The sequence below is a fragment of the Hakea prostrata genome, chromosome 3, assembly GCF_041222555.1.
Source record: "Hakea prostrata isolate BN-2017 chromosome 3, UWA_Hpros_2, whole genome shotgun sequence".
NCBI lineage: Eukaryota > Viridiplantae > Streptophyta > Magnoliopsida > Proteales > Proteaceae > Hakea > Hakea prostrata.
The window spans coordinates 59351242-59367465 of record NC_142602.1 but is presented as its reverse complement, the minus strand read 5'-3'; the positions used below and the strand labels follow the sequence as shown (position 1 = coordinate 59367465).

The 16224-nt window shown below is 40.8% G+C and overlaps 1 protein-coding gene across 2 annotated transcripts in view; it reads left to right on the top strand.

Moving 5' to 3' along the window:
• The window catches only part of LOC149022627 (uncharacterized), a 34108-nt gene extending 32227 nt beyond the window's left edge, over window positions 1–1881 (top strand). The window contains exon 9 of one of the 2 annotated variants that reach the window (XR_016172444.1): window positions 1510–1881. The gene's annotated coding sequence lies outside the window, so the exon portion shown is untranslated. The remainder of the gene's footprint in view (window positions 1–1509) is intronic. The other variant, XR_016172443.1, reaches the window with a different exon arrangement.
• The last annotated feature ends 14343 nt before the right edge of the window (window positions 1882–16224 follow it).

Genomic DNA, 16224 nt, shown 5'->3' with positions numbered 1-16224 from the left:
AGTTTACCAAATTAGGAAGTCATGATTCCAAATTAGTAAGTAGTGTTTTTGATCATTGTTAGTGGCTATACTGCTTTAGTGTTAGATTACTGTTCTAGAGGTTTCCTCCAAGTTTCATTGAGTTTCGGGTAAAAAATCACATTTTTGCTTCGTGCTGTTTCAGGTGGTCGATTGCTTGGTCGACTGGACCAAGCTACCACCCAATCGACCAAGCAAGCCAGTAGCTCTGTTTTTCGCTTGATTTGATTCGTTTGATCTTTGATCTTTTAGGCCTCTTTCCTAATGTTGTATCTATGATTGTTTAGGGTTTATTTGCTAAGTTTGGAACCTCTCTCTTTGATCTTTGGACATTCATCAAAGCTATTTAAGGTAAGGAAAATTATTTCCATAATTACATAGATTGCGTGAGTCTTAGTTTTTATTTTTGGATTCTCTTAGATTCTCTACCATAAATGAATTTTCTTATTATTCTATTACTGATGCAAGTACTTTGACTACAGTAGTATCATGTTCATGTATTTTTTTGATTATGAATACTTATTCTTATCAGTTATATAAGCGATTGATCATGTTTATGCGTATCTTTTTATATGATGAGATATCCGTTATGTATGTTGTGACTGATTTGAGAATGTGATTGAATAGGTATGATTTGGGATTGGGAAGTGTCCTTTCGACATTTCTGTCCTTGGACATTAGTAGGAATAGTATGGGATGTTTCCAATGGCGCCCTTTGACACCTTCCCGATTTATTGATTGTCATACCTAGGGCTTGTCTAGCAGTGTTTGGCTAGGACTACCCCTGTTATATCAGACCCGATTAGGAAGGGTATTGAGACCGAATGACCCGTGGCAGCAATGGGGATTCATGGGCGCTCAAGACCGGTAACCAACCCGTGAGAGGACATGAATCACATTGTGGGGGCCATTTGTTGGTAGGGTTGCAAATAATAGACTTGGGCTCATGGGTGCTCAAGACCGGTAACCAATCCGTGAGGGGACATGAGAGCTTCTCGTCTGTTATTTGTGGATGACCAATAGGGTTGATGAGTCCGTAGTCAAGTACTATGCTGACTCTAGTGTGAAGGATACCGAAAGGATCGCCAGGGGCGAGGAATGGACGTATCTGGACCTGAGTTGATATGACTAAGTAGATGACTTGCATTTGGCTAGGCTTTACCTTGACATGCGCCAATACTTAGACCAATGGTGATGTACGAGAGTGGTGACTTAAACCCCAGCCATGGAATGTCCCGAGGGATGCCGGACCCACTACCAAACGACGTTGTGTGATTGAGACCTTCCTAAAGAAGTATGGTGCTATCACTTAAAACATGTCTGCCTATAGAGACCAACATATATGGAGTTAGATTCATACATTCATTGTCTGTTTTGTATCGCATTGCATCATGTTATATTCTGAAATCATGTTATTTATGTTGTTGTGGTTTAACTTGCCTTGCTGAGTTCTTTTGAACTCACTTCTTTTTGTGCAATCTCTTTTGTTAGACTACTCCACAGGTACTGAGTATTATGAAGGGAAATATGAGGAAGCGCAAGCTAAAGAAGCGTACTATATGCAAGGTGCTGGCAATTATGAAGATCACGTTGATGATTCCTCGTGTGATCATGTTGCGTACCATGATTAGCTCTTCTGTGGAGTGGGAACGTCTGTGCGTGGTTGATGAAGTCTATGTTTATGAAGACGTTCTCTATAAAGTAGAAAACATTTAGTTTAGTTTGATTATCATTTCCTTATTTTCCTTTGAGAACAGTTGTATTTTCCCTTTGATTTATGAGCTACATTCCGCAGTAATTGTGGAGTGAGATTCTACCTCACTCTACTCCTTTTTGATTATACATATTTGGTATCATTTCCGCAATCTGATTACATTATTATCTCTTTCCTTATTTGAATTTCTTGTCCATATCATTATATATTGATTTTATTTTGTTCATGATTATGTTATTGCATATGTGGGAGGATGATTTCCTCGATACTTGTTCTTCGGGGCTGTGGATCACACACTCGCGTATGCCAGATAGGGTACTGGCTGGGTGGATGTGACACTCTCTATAGAAGACATAGTATTTGACATGAAACCCATGGAGATTGTTGATGGTGCTCTATACTTGGATGCATTGTCAGTGTTTGATAAGAAACTACACCTTGAAGAAGGGGAGTTTAGTTGATGGACCTAATGCACTTCTGGACATGTTTCGAATGTAATTCTCTAACCTATACTAGTTGGTTGAGTTGTAGGAGAAAGCCCAAGTGAATTTGAGTTGATCCGACCCTCCAATTCCCTCCCCCAAGTTGCTGTTCTTGCTTGGTCGACTGGCTGGTCGATTGAGCCAGTCAACCAAGCAGTCTGCCAAGCTGATTTTAAGCCCGAGAATTTTAGGTTTTTTGGTAATTTTAGGGTTCTATTTAAGGGGACTTCATGGCTTAAACCCCATTCTATTGCAAGAACACTCTGAGAACGTGGGAAGGCTCCTCTTAGGCTCCTCCTTGGCACTGGTGAAGATCTTCTGCAAGAATCATTGTTCCTCTTCTCTAATTTCATATTCAAGGTAAGAAATTTGCTGTTGTCTCTCTAATTCACTCTCATCTACTCTTGTTCTTGCTACTGAGGTTATGAAGAATGTGCTGCAACCTTGCAACTACCTCTTCTACAATCTCTTTTGATTAGAATAAACCCCCTTTCATTCCATTAATGCTATGCATCTAATATTTGATTCTTAGCTTACACTCTTATGATTTTCTTCACATCAACATGTTTTCTCTTCCTAAACTGATTTCTATAGTATGCTAGGTCTGATTTCATATTAGAAATTGATTCTAATCTATTTCCCATCACTTCTTTAATTGAATCCCTGATTTCTCTTTTGCATTGCAATTGATTTCATTGAAGAACATGATTTTAGCAATGTTGAAATTAGGGTTTTGAATTGGGGATTCTTAATTGGACCATTGATTGATGTTAAATCCTTGCTAGATAGTGTCCATTTACTGTTCCTAACATTCCCTCCAAATTTCGAAGTGATCCGAGTCCCAAAATATAGGTTTCAGATCAAAATTCATATTTCAGCCCTGTTACTATTCACCTGGTCGTCTGAGTCAGTCAACCAAGCCAGTTAACCAGCTGAATATGATTTTTGACGCTTTGTCCATTTTGATCCGTTCGACCTCCAATTTGCTTGATTTTCCTTCTGATATTGCACCTATGTTGTCTAGGGTTCAAGTACTAACCTTGGGACTATTCTCCTTAATATCTGGACCATCTTTGATCCGATTTAAGGTAAGGACGGTTATCACCATACTTACATAGATTATGTGAATCTTGCTTCTATGATTGGAAACTTAGTAGATTCACATTCTTTATCATATTTCCTACATTATATGTGTCACATCCACCCAGGGGTTACCCTATCTGGATTACCCGGTGGAGTGATCCACAGCCCAAAAGATCAAGTTTAGGAACGATCATAGCCACTTAGCACAATAACATAATCAAAAGCAAGAACAAATCTTTGTATTCAATTACTTTAATAATAAAAGTCAATAAAGATCTCAGAAGGATCACAAAGAACATCAGAGTGCGGAAATGATACAAATATGATAAATAGTCAAAGTGTGAAAAGGAGGGGGAAACCCATCCTATAATAATAGCGGAAGGTAGATCGACTAAAAATAAGGACTACAACCGGTTCTCAAAGTGACAAGGGAACAAACTAAACTACGGTCTCAACGAATTAAATAAAATGTTAAAAAGGGAATGAGACGATATCCCATCCCTAACACATAAGTGCAAAACCGAACTGCTCCAGGTAAGTCCCAATCTCGGACTACTAGTCTTTATCAACGTGTTCACCATAACTAGTGTGGTATGAGTCACCAACTTGGTCTTCAGAGTGTTGACTGTCGTAGTCAACAGTAGTAGTACCTGCAATAGAGTCTAACAAAAGATGTTGCAAAAAGGAGTGAGTTCCAAAAGAACTCAGCAAGGCAGTTATTCCATAAAACATAAGCCATATGATACAAACCATTACATGATGCAATATGATACGAAACACATGATGGAAGTATGATTCTAACACCATGAATGCTAGTCTCTAAGGTAGACATGCTTTAAGTCATAGCACCATACTTCTTTAGGTAAGTCTCAGTCACTCAACACTGGGGGGAATTGGGTCCTGCATCCCTCTCGGACAATCCATGGCTGGGGTTTCGGTCACCGCTCTCTCACATCACCATTTGGTCTAAGTATTGGCGCATGTCAAGGTAAAGCCTAGCCCAATGCAAGTCATCTACTCAGTCATATCATGTCAGATCTAGATACGTCCATTCCTCCCATCCCGGAATTCTTTCTGGTATCCTTCACACTAGAGTCACGGATATTACCCACCAGACTCACCAACCCTATTGGTCATCCACAAATAGTAGACGGGAAGCTCTCACGTCCTCTCACGGATATGAGCCACCGATCTTCGAGCACCCGTGAGGCCAAGCCTAGCTATTTGCAACCCTACCAATAAATGGCCTCTTTCGGGTATTCGTAGTATGGTTTATGTTCTCTTATGGGTTGGTTACTAGTCTTGAGCGCCCATCAAACCATACCCACCATGGGTCGTTCGGTCTTAATGCCCTTAGATTCGGGTATGATACGACAGGGACATCCTAGCCAAACACCACTAGACAAGCCCTATGCATGTCATCCAATAATCAAAAAGTGTCGATGGGAACCTTCGGAGAACATCCCATACTATTCCCTCCGATGCCCAAGGACAGAAGCGTCAATATGACACTTCCCAATTCCAAATTATACCTAAGCAATCACATGCTCAAGTCCATCATACCATAAATAATTCATACATCATCATAATAGAAGTTAAGTCATAACATCGAAGTGATTCATCATATATATAAGTAATAAGAATGACTAATCATTATAGCAAGAACATATATAAACACAATGTTACTATTCTAAAGCATGTACATTAGTCCTATGATATCCAAAAGAAATAAAGAAACTATGTTTGCTAAGTTATGAATATCAAGGCATAAGCACATAGCCTATGTATTTATGGCAATAACCATCCTTACCTTAAGTTGAGTTGATGATGATCCAAGAGTCACAAAAGAATGATCCAATAATAGTGTTAAGACCCTAAACAAACATAAATGAAAGATTAGAGAAGAAATCGGGAAAATCGGAGGTCGAACGGGTCAAAATTGGGTGAAGTTGCAGTCAGCAACATGTTTGGTCGATGCACTTGGTCGATGTCATCGACCAAGGAGGATCGTTCAAGACAGTCTCGGGCTGCATATTAGATTTTGGGGACTTTGGTCCGAAATCGGTCTTCCGGGGCTCAGATCGATCTGAAACTTGGAGGGATGATTAATAACAATGTAAGAACACTACTTAGAAAGTATTATCATAATCCAATGGCCCAAATGAAAACCCCCAAATTGAAACCCCAAGTTCTAAAGACAAGAATCCTAGCATTCATGAGAAATTGAAAGGGAAGTTAGAGAATTAGTTGGGGAATGGGTTAGGAACAAGGTTACAATCATTTGCAAGCCAGAAATTAGACTATTCATATTCCACATTTCAGTCTAGTATAAGAATTCAAGTTGTTAAGCAAGGAATCATGGTAATGCATATGCAAGGATCAAGATGCAAGTGTGGCATAGCAAGAATGAAGGAAAATCAATGTAAATGGGAAGAGACATTCATGGCAAGGTGTTTTCAAGGTTGCAGCACCTTGGCCATGGTCTCATCAGTAAAGAGAAGAAGGGAAGTGGGTAGGATAGAGAGCAAGGGAGAGAATCATACCTTAGAAGATGATAATGGAGTCAAGAGGCAATGATTGCAATGATTGGGGGCAAGAATCCTTCACAAATACCAAGAGAGTGCCTTGGGAAGCTCCACTCTCGTTCTCATTGGCTTAGATGAGTGTAATAGGGTTCAAAACATGAGGCTAGCATATATAGATGAGAGAATATTCCAAAAATCATCTTTTACTCGAATCTGGGCAGCCTTGGTCGATGCTCCTTGGTCGATGGGATTGACCAAAGAGGATCGACCAAAGACAGTTCAGTAGAAAACCTAGCAATAGTTCAGCAACTTTGGACAGGGATTCAGAGGGCTATACGGGGTCAAATTGAGTGGGTTTTCTCCAAGTCAATCAAGAAGTCTAGTTTCAGGAAATACCTTTGGATTGAGCACGAGAGTTCATTTGGTATTTCAACTACTTCAACTCTCTTCGATTCGTAGAATTTCACTAAACATTGACAATGTACTCAAGTAAGGGGCATCATCGTCAATGTCCATGGGTTTTGGGTCAAACACCATGTCTTCCATAAAGAGGGCCTACAAGGACTTCTTCCTTCACTTCGGGACATTAGATCTACTCTAAGGAAAACGTCGGACATGACCTCCTAATGTTTTCAAAGATAATAACACTGAAATCAAGGTCTAACATTAAGGTCTAACATCAAACAAGTCTTTCTTTATCTCAAAACAAATAGGGTGTCTTGGTTAGGTTTGGGTTGGATTTCACAATATGACTGCTGTAAGTACTACAAGTACAGTAGTGCCATGCTTATATGTTATTTTGTTATCATGATTATTCATTCTTGTTAATTACATATGTGATTGATCATGTTATGATATGTATCTTTCTATATGATGAAATATCAATTGTGTGTGATATGATGGAATTGGGAATGTGATTGAATATGTATGATTTGGGATTTGGGAATGTCCTATTGACATTCCTGTCCTTGGACATCAGAGGGAATAGTATGGGATGTTTCCGATTGCCCATTAACGCTTTCTCGGATTATTGGATGTCATGCATAGGACTTGTTTAGTGGTGTTGGCTAGGATGTCCTTGTTGTATCAGACCTGAATCGAAAGGGTATTGAGACTGAACGACCCGTGGTAGCAATGTGGATTTGTGGGCGCTCAAGACCGGTGAGTCATATTCGTGAGAGGACATAGATCACATTGCGGATACTCGTTAGAGGCCATTTATTGGTAGGGTTGCAAATAGCTAGACTTGGGCTCACGGGTGCTTAAGACCGGTAACCAATCCGTGAGAGGACATGAGAGCTTCCTGTCTATTATTTGTGGATGACCAATAAGGTTGATGAGTCCGTAGTCTGGGACTATGCCGACTCTAGTGTGAAGGATACTGGAAAGGATCGCTAGGGGTGAGGAATGGAAGTATTCGGATCTGACTTGATACAACTGAATAGATGACTTGCATTGGGCTAGGCTTTATCGTGACATGCGCCAATACTTATACCAAATGGTGATGTGAGAGAGTGGTGACTTAAACCCCAGCCATGGATTGTCTCGAGGGATGCAGGACCCATTGCCTATCCGAGCTGAGTGACCGGACCTACCCTAGAAAAGTATGGTGCTATGACTTAAAGCATGTCTACCATAGAGACTAGCATACATAGAGTTAGAATCATATTTGCATCATCTGTTTCATATCATCTTGCATCATGTTATATTTTGGATCATGTGATATATGTATTATGGAATAACTTGCCTTGCTAAGTTCTTTTGAACTCACTCCTTTTTGCAACATCTTTTGTTAGACTTTCCTGCAAGTACTACTACTGTTGACTATGATGGTCAATACTATGAAGATCAGGGTGATGACCCTTGCAGTATGCTGATTATGGTGACTTCGTTAGTGAAGACTATCAGTACGAGATTGATACTTATCAGGAGTAGTTCGGCTTTTGCACTTGTGTGCCAGCGATGGGATATCGTCCCATTTTCTTTTTGACATTTTATTTGATTTGTTGAGACCGTAGTTAGTAGTTCCCCTTTTATTTGGGAACTGGTTGTAACCTTTGCTTTTACCTGATCTACCTTCCGTGGTTGTTGTAGAGTGGGTTTCTGCCTCATTCCGCATTTTGACTATTTATTTTATTGGTATCTTTCCGCACTCTAACGTTCTTTACTGATCCTTTTGAGATCCTTTCTTGACTTTTATTATTAAATTACTTGAATACAAAGATTTGTTCTTGCTTTTGATTATATTATTGTGCTAAGTGGATATGATCATTCCTAAACTTGATTGTCGGGACCGTGGATCACTCCTCCGGGTATTCCAGATAGGGTACCCCCTGCGAGGATTTTGCGGGATGTGACAAAACATGTATTGAACATAAGGAACAAACCCTAACGATCGGAGACAAAACAAAAGCAAAACAAAGAAAATTTGAGGTCACTGACTCTGTTGGTTGATTGGTTGGCAGCCTGGCCCAGTCGACCAATTGAATAGTACGGGGCAGAAAACCCTACATCAGTCATAATTTCTTCGTTTAAAGTCTGATTGCTCCAAAATTCGAAAGGGAGCTTCCTAAAAACATAAGAAGACTATCTAAGAAGGTCTAAGCATCAAATCATGGTCAAAAAGTAGAATCATAATTGATCCATAGGATTAGGGTTTCATTGTAGACAGTCCATGGATCTCATGGAAAGGTTAGGGAGAATAAAGATTCTCCCTAGGTAAAGAGAAATTAGTATTTCAAAATCAAGAATGGCGTTGGGAAGGGTATAGGAATGAGAGAAAACAAGGTTTCAAATAAAATCAAAGGAAACAAATTCTAATCATACAATGAGGGGTTTACCAACTAGAATTCGTGTATCCCACGAGAAGACTAGGGAGAATAAAGATTCACCCTAAGTAAAGAGAAATAAAGAATTTACAATAAAGAAAAGTGTTGGGGAGGATCCAACGAATTAAAAGAAAACTAGGGTTCACAATTTGGATACTCTCTCATTAGGGTTACCCAATTTGGATATTCTCTCATGAGGGTTACCCAAGGGTTTCCTCCCAAAATCAACCACAAGTAGATCCCAAGGTAGAAAGAAAAAATAGAGATCAACCCAACAATCATGGGGATAGAAAGAAAGATTGTAACATTGATGTGAGACCTTTCCAACAATCACCAAGACAGGTAGAGGAATAATGAGGGAGTAATCAAGATCTCAGGTAAAGTCAATTTCAAGAATCATCACCATATGGCTTCAAGAACATAGAGTGAATTGGGGGATTCACTCTAGGGCTAAGAGAAATAAAGAAGAGGCCATTACAGTAGTGTAATACCTTTCCCATGATCAAAAGATCAGAAGAATAGAAGAGCGAAAAGATCAAAGAAGAAACGATTCGATTACTAACCTTTTTAGAAGAGGAACCGATGAAGAAACTCGGACGGATGCTTGAGGATCTTCCTTGGCTTTGGAGGAGAGGTTCTAGGGTTCTTCCCATGTTCTCCAGAGGTTTAGAACTGATTGTGAGTGAAACACAAGGAGTTCCCAAAATAGCACGAAAAGTCCTAAAAATACTAGGATTTCAAATTTTGACCTTAATGACCCTGTTGGTCGATTGGCCAATTGACCAATCAGTCAACCAACCATGTCAGCAACTCTAGAATAGGGAATTAAGGGTCCAAACCTCAATATCTTTGGATAGGCTTCTCACAACTCTTCAAACAACTTACCTAGCATGAAGGGCTGCCTTCAAACCATGTCCAAATAGGCTTTAAGTCCAACAACCAGGCTCTCCATCAATGAGCAGATCAACTCCAAATCAAGTAAGGTTTCCATAAGGGAACACCATCATCAATATCCATGGGTTTTGGGTCAAACACTATGTCTTCTACTGAGATGGCCCACAAAGACTTCTTCCTTCACTTTGGGACTTCGAATCTACACTAAGGGAGAGGTTTGACTTGACTTCCTAGGACCTTCCAAGGATAACAACACTGTACTCAAGGTCCAACTTCAAGGTCAAACATCAAACAAACCCTTCTTCACCCAAAACAGACAGGGTGTCCAGGGCTAGATTTCACAGTACAAAACTCGAAGAAACTGGAAGAAACTGAGAAAGAAAGTGCTCATGTTCAGAGGCCATGGTAGCCAAGGAATTCTAGATTTGTTGATCATATTGAGAGACGATTCACTAGACCTACGCCTTATCCTACTCCTGCTTTTTAGCCTACGAGTGTAGGTCAGAGTTCTGAATTTGGACATGCCAGTCAGCATAGTCAGTTCAGTGGGAATAGACCAGCAATGAATGTCCCAACTACTAGACTTGTGAATGTGAATCCTAGACTAGTGATTCAAAAGCCTCCAGTTGCGTGACTCCAGTTGGACCAAGAGACCCTGTTTGCTTATTCTCTAAGCAGATCGGACACTTCACTTGTGCTTGCCCTAAGAAGACAAATCAGCCGTCTACCCCTATAGGGAAGAGTGCTCTTGCCCCTCCTTCTGGAAGAGTGTTCAGTATATTTGGTACTGAACAAGATGCGAATCATGATGTTGTGATAGGTACATTGTTAGTCGCTCTATACCTGCATTTGTTTTATTTGATACAGGTGCATCTCATTCGTTCATTTCATCTGCATTTGTTAAGAAAACCGACCTAACACCCAAGAATCTGTCTAGTTGTTTGATGATTAGTACTCCTACTAGATCTGTTGTGAAACTATATAAAGTGTTAGAAGAATGTCCTGTCTGTGTTGGTGAGAAGAATCTGAAAGCCAATCTAGTGCTCCTTGATATGAAAGACTTTGATGTTATATTGGGAATTGATTGGTTGACAACCCATAAAGCGGTAATTTTTTGTTCTTCGAAGAAGATTCAATTTCAGATTTGTGAAAATTCAGTTTTTCAATTTCAAGGTGAGAAATGAAGAGTTAGTAAGAAGACTTTGACCGCATTGATGCAAGTCTGTGCATTAGTGAAAAGTGCTTCACCTGGAAGCAAGGTCAAGGAAGAGAAGAAGCTTGAGGAAGTCAAGGTTGTTTGTGACTTCGTGGATGTTTTTCTAGATGATCTGTGAAACCCGGCCCTAACCTTGACCTGGATACTCTTTTGTCTATAGGTTCGAAGACCCGAAGTAGAAGTGATAGTCAACTATGGGCTATATTGGTAGAAGACATAGTGTTCGACCCCGAACCTATGGAGATTGAAGATGATGCCCCATACTTGAAGACAATATTGGATATAGAGAAGAGACTACGCCTTGATGAAGAGAAGATTGGTTGATGACCTTAGAGCTTGGTGGGATATGATTTAAAGCCATTTTTCCATGCTAGGTAAGTTATAGAATATGTGTTTAAAGTTTCGTTTGATTCCAAGTAGTGGAAGACCCTCAAATCCCCGTCTTTGGCTTTGCTGTCTGCCTGGCTCGACTGCTTGGGTCGACTGGGCCAGGCTACCCAGCCAATCGACCCTAGAGATGCTGAACTCGAGCAGAATCTTCTGTTTAGGTTATGTTGCGATATATACCCCATGACTTCGTGATTTTAGTATCCCTAGCCTCCAAAGCACTTAGAGAACGAAGGGAAACCATCTCCAAGCCTCCAAAAGTGTAGAAGAAGATCTAATCTTGCAACTTTGCTAGTTCTCTCTCTTGTTCTTCAATCAAAGGTTAGTATTCAATCTTTTGTGTTCTTGATTCATTCTTTTCATGATCACTCTCATCTCTGAACTGAGATTATGATGAAGATGCTGCAACCTTGTAGTCATATCTTTACAATCTCTTTTCATTCTCTTATGCCATGATCATCTCATTCATTCTTAACATGATTTTTATGATTTCTTCTTAAACTATGATCATATTCCTATTTTGATTTATGCTTGCATTGTAGATGCCTCTCTATGATTATTCATACCTCTGATTTACTGTGTTCTTGTACTAGAATGAGATCTTATCATCTCTAGTTCATCTCTTTCGTTCATAGCATAGTAATGTTTTTAATGGTTGTTTGATGTCTAAATTATGCTTTTTAGTCTTAGACTACCGTGTTAGACATTTTCTCCAAGTTTCGTCGCATTTTGAATTGTGTAGCATAGGTTTCGGATCAAGATTCTATTCTTGGATTCAGATTTGCTCTTGGGCAGACTGCCTGGGTCGACTGACTCAGTCAACCCAGTCAATCAACCCGCAAGAACAGAATATGATTTCTTCGTCCGTTTCGATTCGATTGATGCTTATTCTTTTAGGACTACTTCCTAATGATTATGTGATGCTATTCTAGGGTTTATTTGCTAACTTTGGATTCACCCTCTTGTTCGTCCGGAATATATTCGAATCTATTTAAGGTAAGGAAAGTTGTTACCAATATTAACATAGATTGCATAGATTTAATTTCTAATTTGGGAACTACTTAGATTTACTACTGTTATGTTAGTTTCTATTATGATATGAATGCTGCAAGTACATTAGGATCTTATTTCTTTATTTACTTTATGTACTTGGATCATGTATGAATACTTATTCATGTATGTTGCTTATTTATTTAATCTTGTCTTATTATACTCTTTCATATGATGAGATATCTGTCGTGGATGATATGACTGAATTATGATTGTGATTGTTTAGGTATGATTTGGGATTGGGGAATGTCCTTTTGACATTTCTGTCCTTGGACCTCATTGGGAGTAGTATGGGATATTTCCAATGTTGCCTTTTGACACTTTCCCGAATTATTGGTTATGATACCTAGGACTTGTCTAGCAGTGTTTGGCTAGGTTATACCCCTGTTATATCATACCTAATTCGGAAGGGTATTGAGACCGAACGACCCGTGGTAGCAATGGGGATTCATGGGTGCTCAAGACCGGTGAGTTATATCCATGAGGGGACATGAATCACATTGTTGGGACCATTTATGGGTAGAGTTGCATATGGATAGACTTGGGCTCATGGGCATTCAAGACCGGTAACCAACCTGTGAGAGGACATGAGAGCTTCCCGTTTACTATATGTGGATGACCTATAGGGTTGATGAGTCCGTATTTGAGAGAGTCGGATACGCTGACTCTAGTGTGAAGTACCGGAAAGGATCCTGAGGGAAGGAATGGACGTATCTGGATTTGAGTTGATGTAACTAAGTAGATGACTTGCATTGGGCTAGGCTTTACCCTGACATGCGCCAATACTTAGACCAAACGGTGATGTGAGAGAGAGGTGACTTAACCCCCAGCCATGGATTGTCCGAGAGGGATGAAAGACCCTTTGCCAACCGAGGATGAGTGAATTGAGACCTACCCAAAGAAGTATGGTGCTATGACTTAAAGCATGTCTGCCTATAGAGACCAGCATACATAGAGTTAGACTCATACATGCATTGTCTGTCTCATATCATATCGCATTATGTTTTGCTTATGTTATCATGTTATTTATGCTATTATGGAATAACTTGCCTTGCTGAGTTTCTTTTGAAACTCACTCCTTTTGTACAACATCTTTTGTTAGATTATTCTGCAGGCCTTGATGGCTATGAAGCGCAATATGAGGAAGCGCAAGATGAAGAAGCGTACCATACGCAAGGTGTTGGCAACTATGAAGATTACTTTGAGAATTCCTCGAGTGGTCTCACTGGTTACCAAGATTAGTTCTACTGTGGAGTGGGAACGTCTGAGCATTATTGATGAAGTCTATGTTTATGAAGACGTCCTTTACAAAGTAGAATAGACTTAACTTAGTTAGATTATATCTTTCTTTCTTATCTTTAGAATTAGTTGTAATCTCTTTTGATTTCGAACTACATTCCGCTGTACTCGTGGAGTGAGATTCCGCCTCACTCTATATTTGATTTTATATATCTATTGGTATCTGATACGGAGAGATTATGATCAGACCGGGTTCATACTTGGTCCGACCCTCGACCCAGGTCGAGACGTAGAGAACCGACTCGCTCTCGAGCGAACCGGATCCAGAAGATGGCTTGCTGAAGAAGAAAGCTTATTCGGCTGCAAGCGTGCCCTAATCCTACTTATGGATTAGGGTAATCACCCTAATGATGGCAGACTCGAATTGACGGCTGCGGATAATCATTATTGAAGGGATAATCATCACATAACCTAAAGGTTATCTCAGGAGTCCTCTACTAGTCCAAACTAGTAGAAGTCTATTGCTCAACGGATCTAACTGTTAAGATCCAACGACTACCCGAAGAAGGCTCAAGTGCATCCAACGAAGGAGATTCGAAGGTACACTCTATATAAACCTCACTACCATACAAGGTGAGGGGATCGAAAAGAATACTATCTGAGACTCAGGTTCAGATACATACTGATAGACCTAAACTATTAGCGATCTGCTATCTAGATCACCTTTCCCAGTTCTTCATTCCTTAGCTCTGTGATTCTAGCAGAGCCGTTTGTGATTAAGTTCATCAATTGACTTAGCCTTCGGAGGTGGACTCTCGACCCCAGCGGTCGGGCCACATCTGACGCCTTCGTTTTGCAGGTCATCACGAGGAGATCTAAGGGCTGAGCAAATTTTGGACTCATCAATTGGCGCCGTCTGTGGGAAACAACTTGAAAAGCCATGGTGACTAGATCAGCAGCCGCAGCAGCAGCTGCACAACGCAATTCCGGTGTTCAGATCCCTAGAGTGAATAATCCAGATATTCCCCAGGAAAGCCAAAATCCTATCGAGGTAGATGGTGGCCAGGGAGGACGTAATCCTCCTCCTGATACACTCCAAGATCAATTGGATCAGGTGAAGATTCAACTCTTGGAGGTGAGCCAAGCACTCCGCATGCTCACCAGACGAGTGGTTTTACCACAAGAACCTGATGAGCGCGATTCAGGGAGACGTACATTGCCACGTGACCAGAGATTGGATGAAGACCGGAATATCGATCAGAATTTTCGTGAAGGGGACCAAGGACTTAGGAGGATTAATGATCAACCGAGGCGAGACGATCGGTTCGACAGACCGCAAGAGAGTACAACTGATTCAAACACAAGGTTGGATACAGGGGTAAGAACTCACTCACCCACTGTCAGAAGAACCGTTCGTGATGATCGAGCGATTCGCGACGAGCGGAATGCTCGGGAAGGACGGGCTGTTCGTGATGATCGAGTAGCACGGGATGATCGCGTTAATCGAGGTCTTGATCATATTGCTGAAGATCACCCGACCTAGATTGGTCAGGAATTGGCCAACATCAATGAGAAATTAGGGCGATTGGCTAAGGGAAGAATAATCGAAGATATTTACTCGGTCATCATTCGGAAGACTCCCTTTGCCGAGCCAATTGCTGGATATCAGTTTCCCTGTAACTTCCGTTTGCCTACCTTTTCAACATTTGATGGCTCCGGAGATCCAACAGCTCACATCGGCTATTACTAACAGACCATGGCAGTTTCAGGTAATTCTGATGAAATTTTATGCAGGGTTTTTGGTTCATCTCTCACTGGAGCAGCACAAAAGTGGTTTCGAACCTCCCCTCCGGAAGGATCGTAAACTTTGACGAATTGGCGCGCCAATTCATAGGGCGATTCCATAGTGGAATACAGGTCAAGAAAACGGAAGAAACCTTGTTTACTGTCAAACAAGGAAAGAACGAATCAATCAGAGAGTTTTTGAAAAGATTCAACAAAGTGACGATGAAGATAGAAAATTTGGATGAACAAGTAGCCAAAACTGCTCTATTCACGGGACTCACTAATCGGAAACTCCTAGAGTTATTACTACGGGATATGCCTGCGACTTATGCTTGAGTTGGTACGAGAGATGCCGAAGCGAGGCTGAAGTCATGGAGATTCTAGATGCGCGCCAAGGAGATAATAAAGTCTCCAATAAGGAACAGAAGGCTCTGAGCGAAAGAAGCCAAAGAAAAATGTCTGTGATCGGGTTGGAAAATCTCAGGCTTGGCGCCAAAGGTCCCCCGGTAAAAGTGAGTACACTCCATTGAATGCTCCTCGGGCTGATATTTTAAATATCCTCAAAAGAAAAAATATTTTAAAGTGGCCGCCTAAAATTCTTTTGAAACCAGGAGAGCAACGGGGATCGAGAAAAGTATTGCCGATTCCACAAGGACTATGGTCATTATACTAATGACTGTCGTCATCCCAAGGCGAGATATTGAGAGATTAATATCTCGGGGACATCTGTCCCGATTTCGTTAGCGAGAAGAAGGGAGGAGCCACGTGAGCCACGTGCGGCTGCTCCTAAAAGGGATCGTTCGGTTAGTTCGGAACGATCAAGGGAGGCCCCGAAGTCTAAGAAGGGCAAGGAGGTGATTGAAGCTACTTGGTCACCAATCCTTACCATCTTCGGGGGACCAGAGCCCGAATCACTCCGGAGTCTGAAAACAAAATCCAAATTTTTGGAACCGGAGAGACACAGAAGCGGAAGAAGCTGAATGGTGAAGATTCTATCACCTTT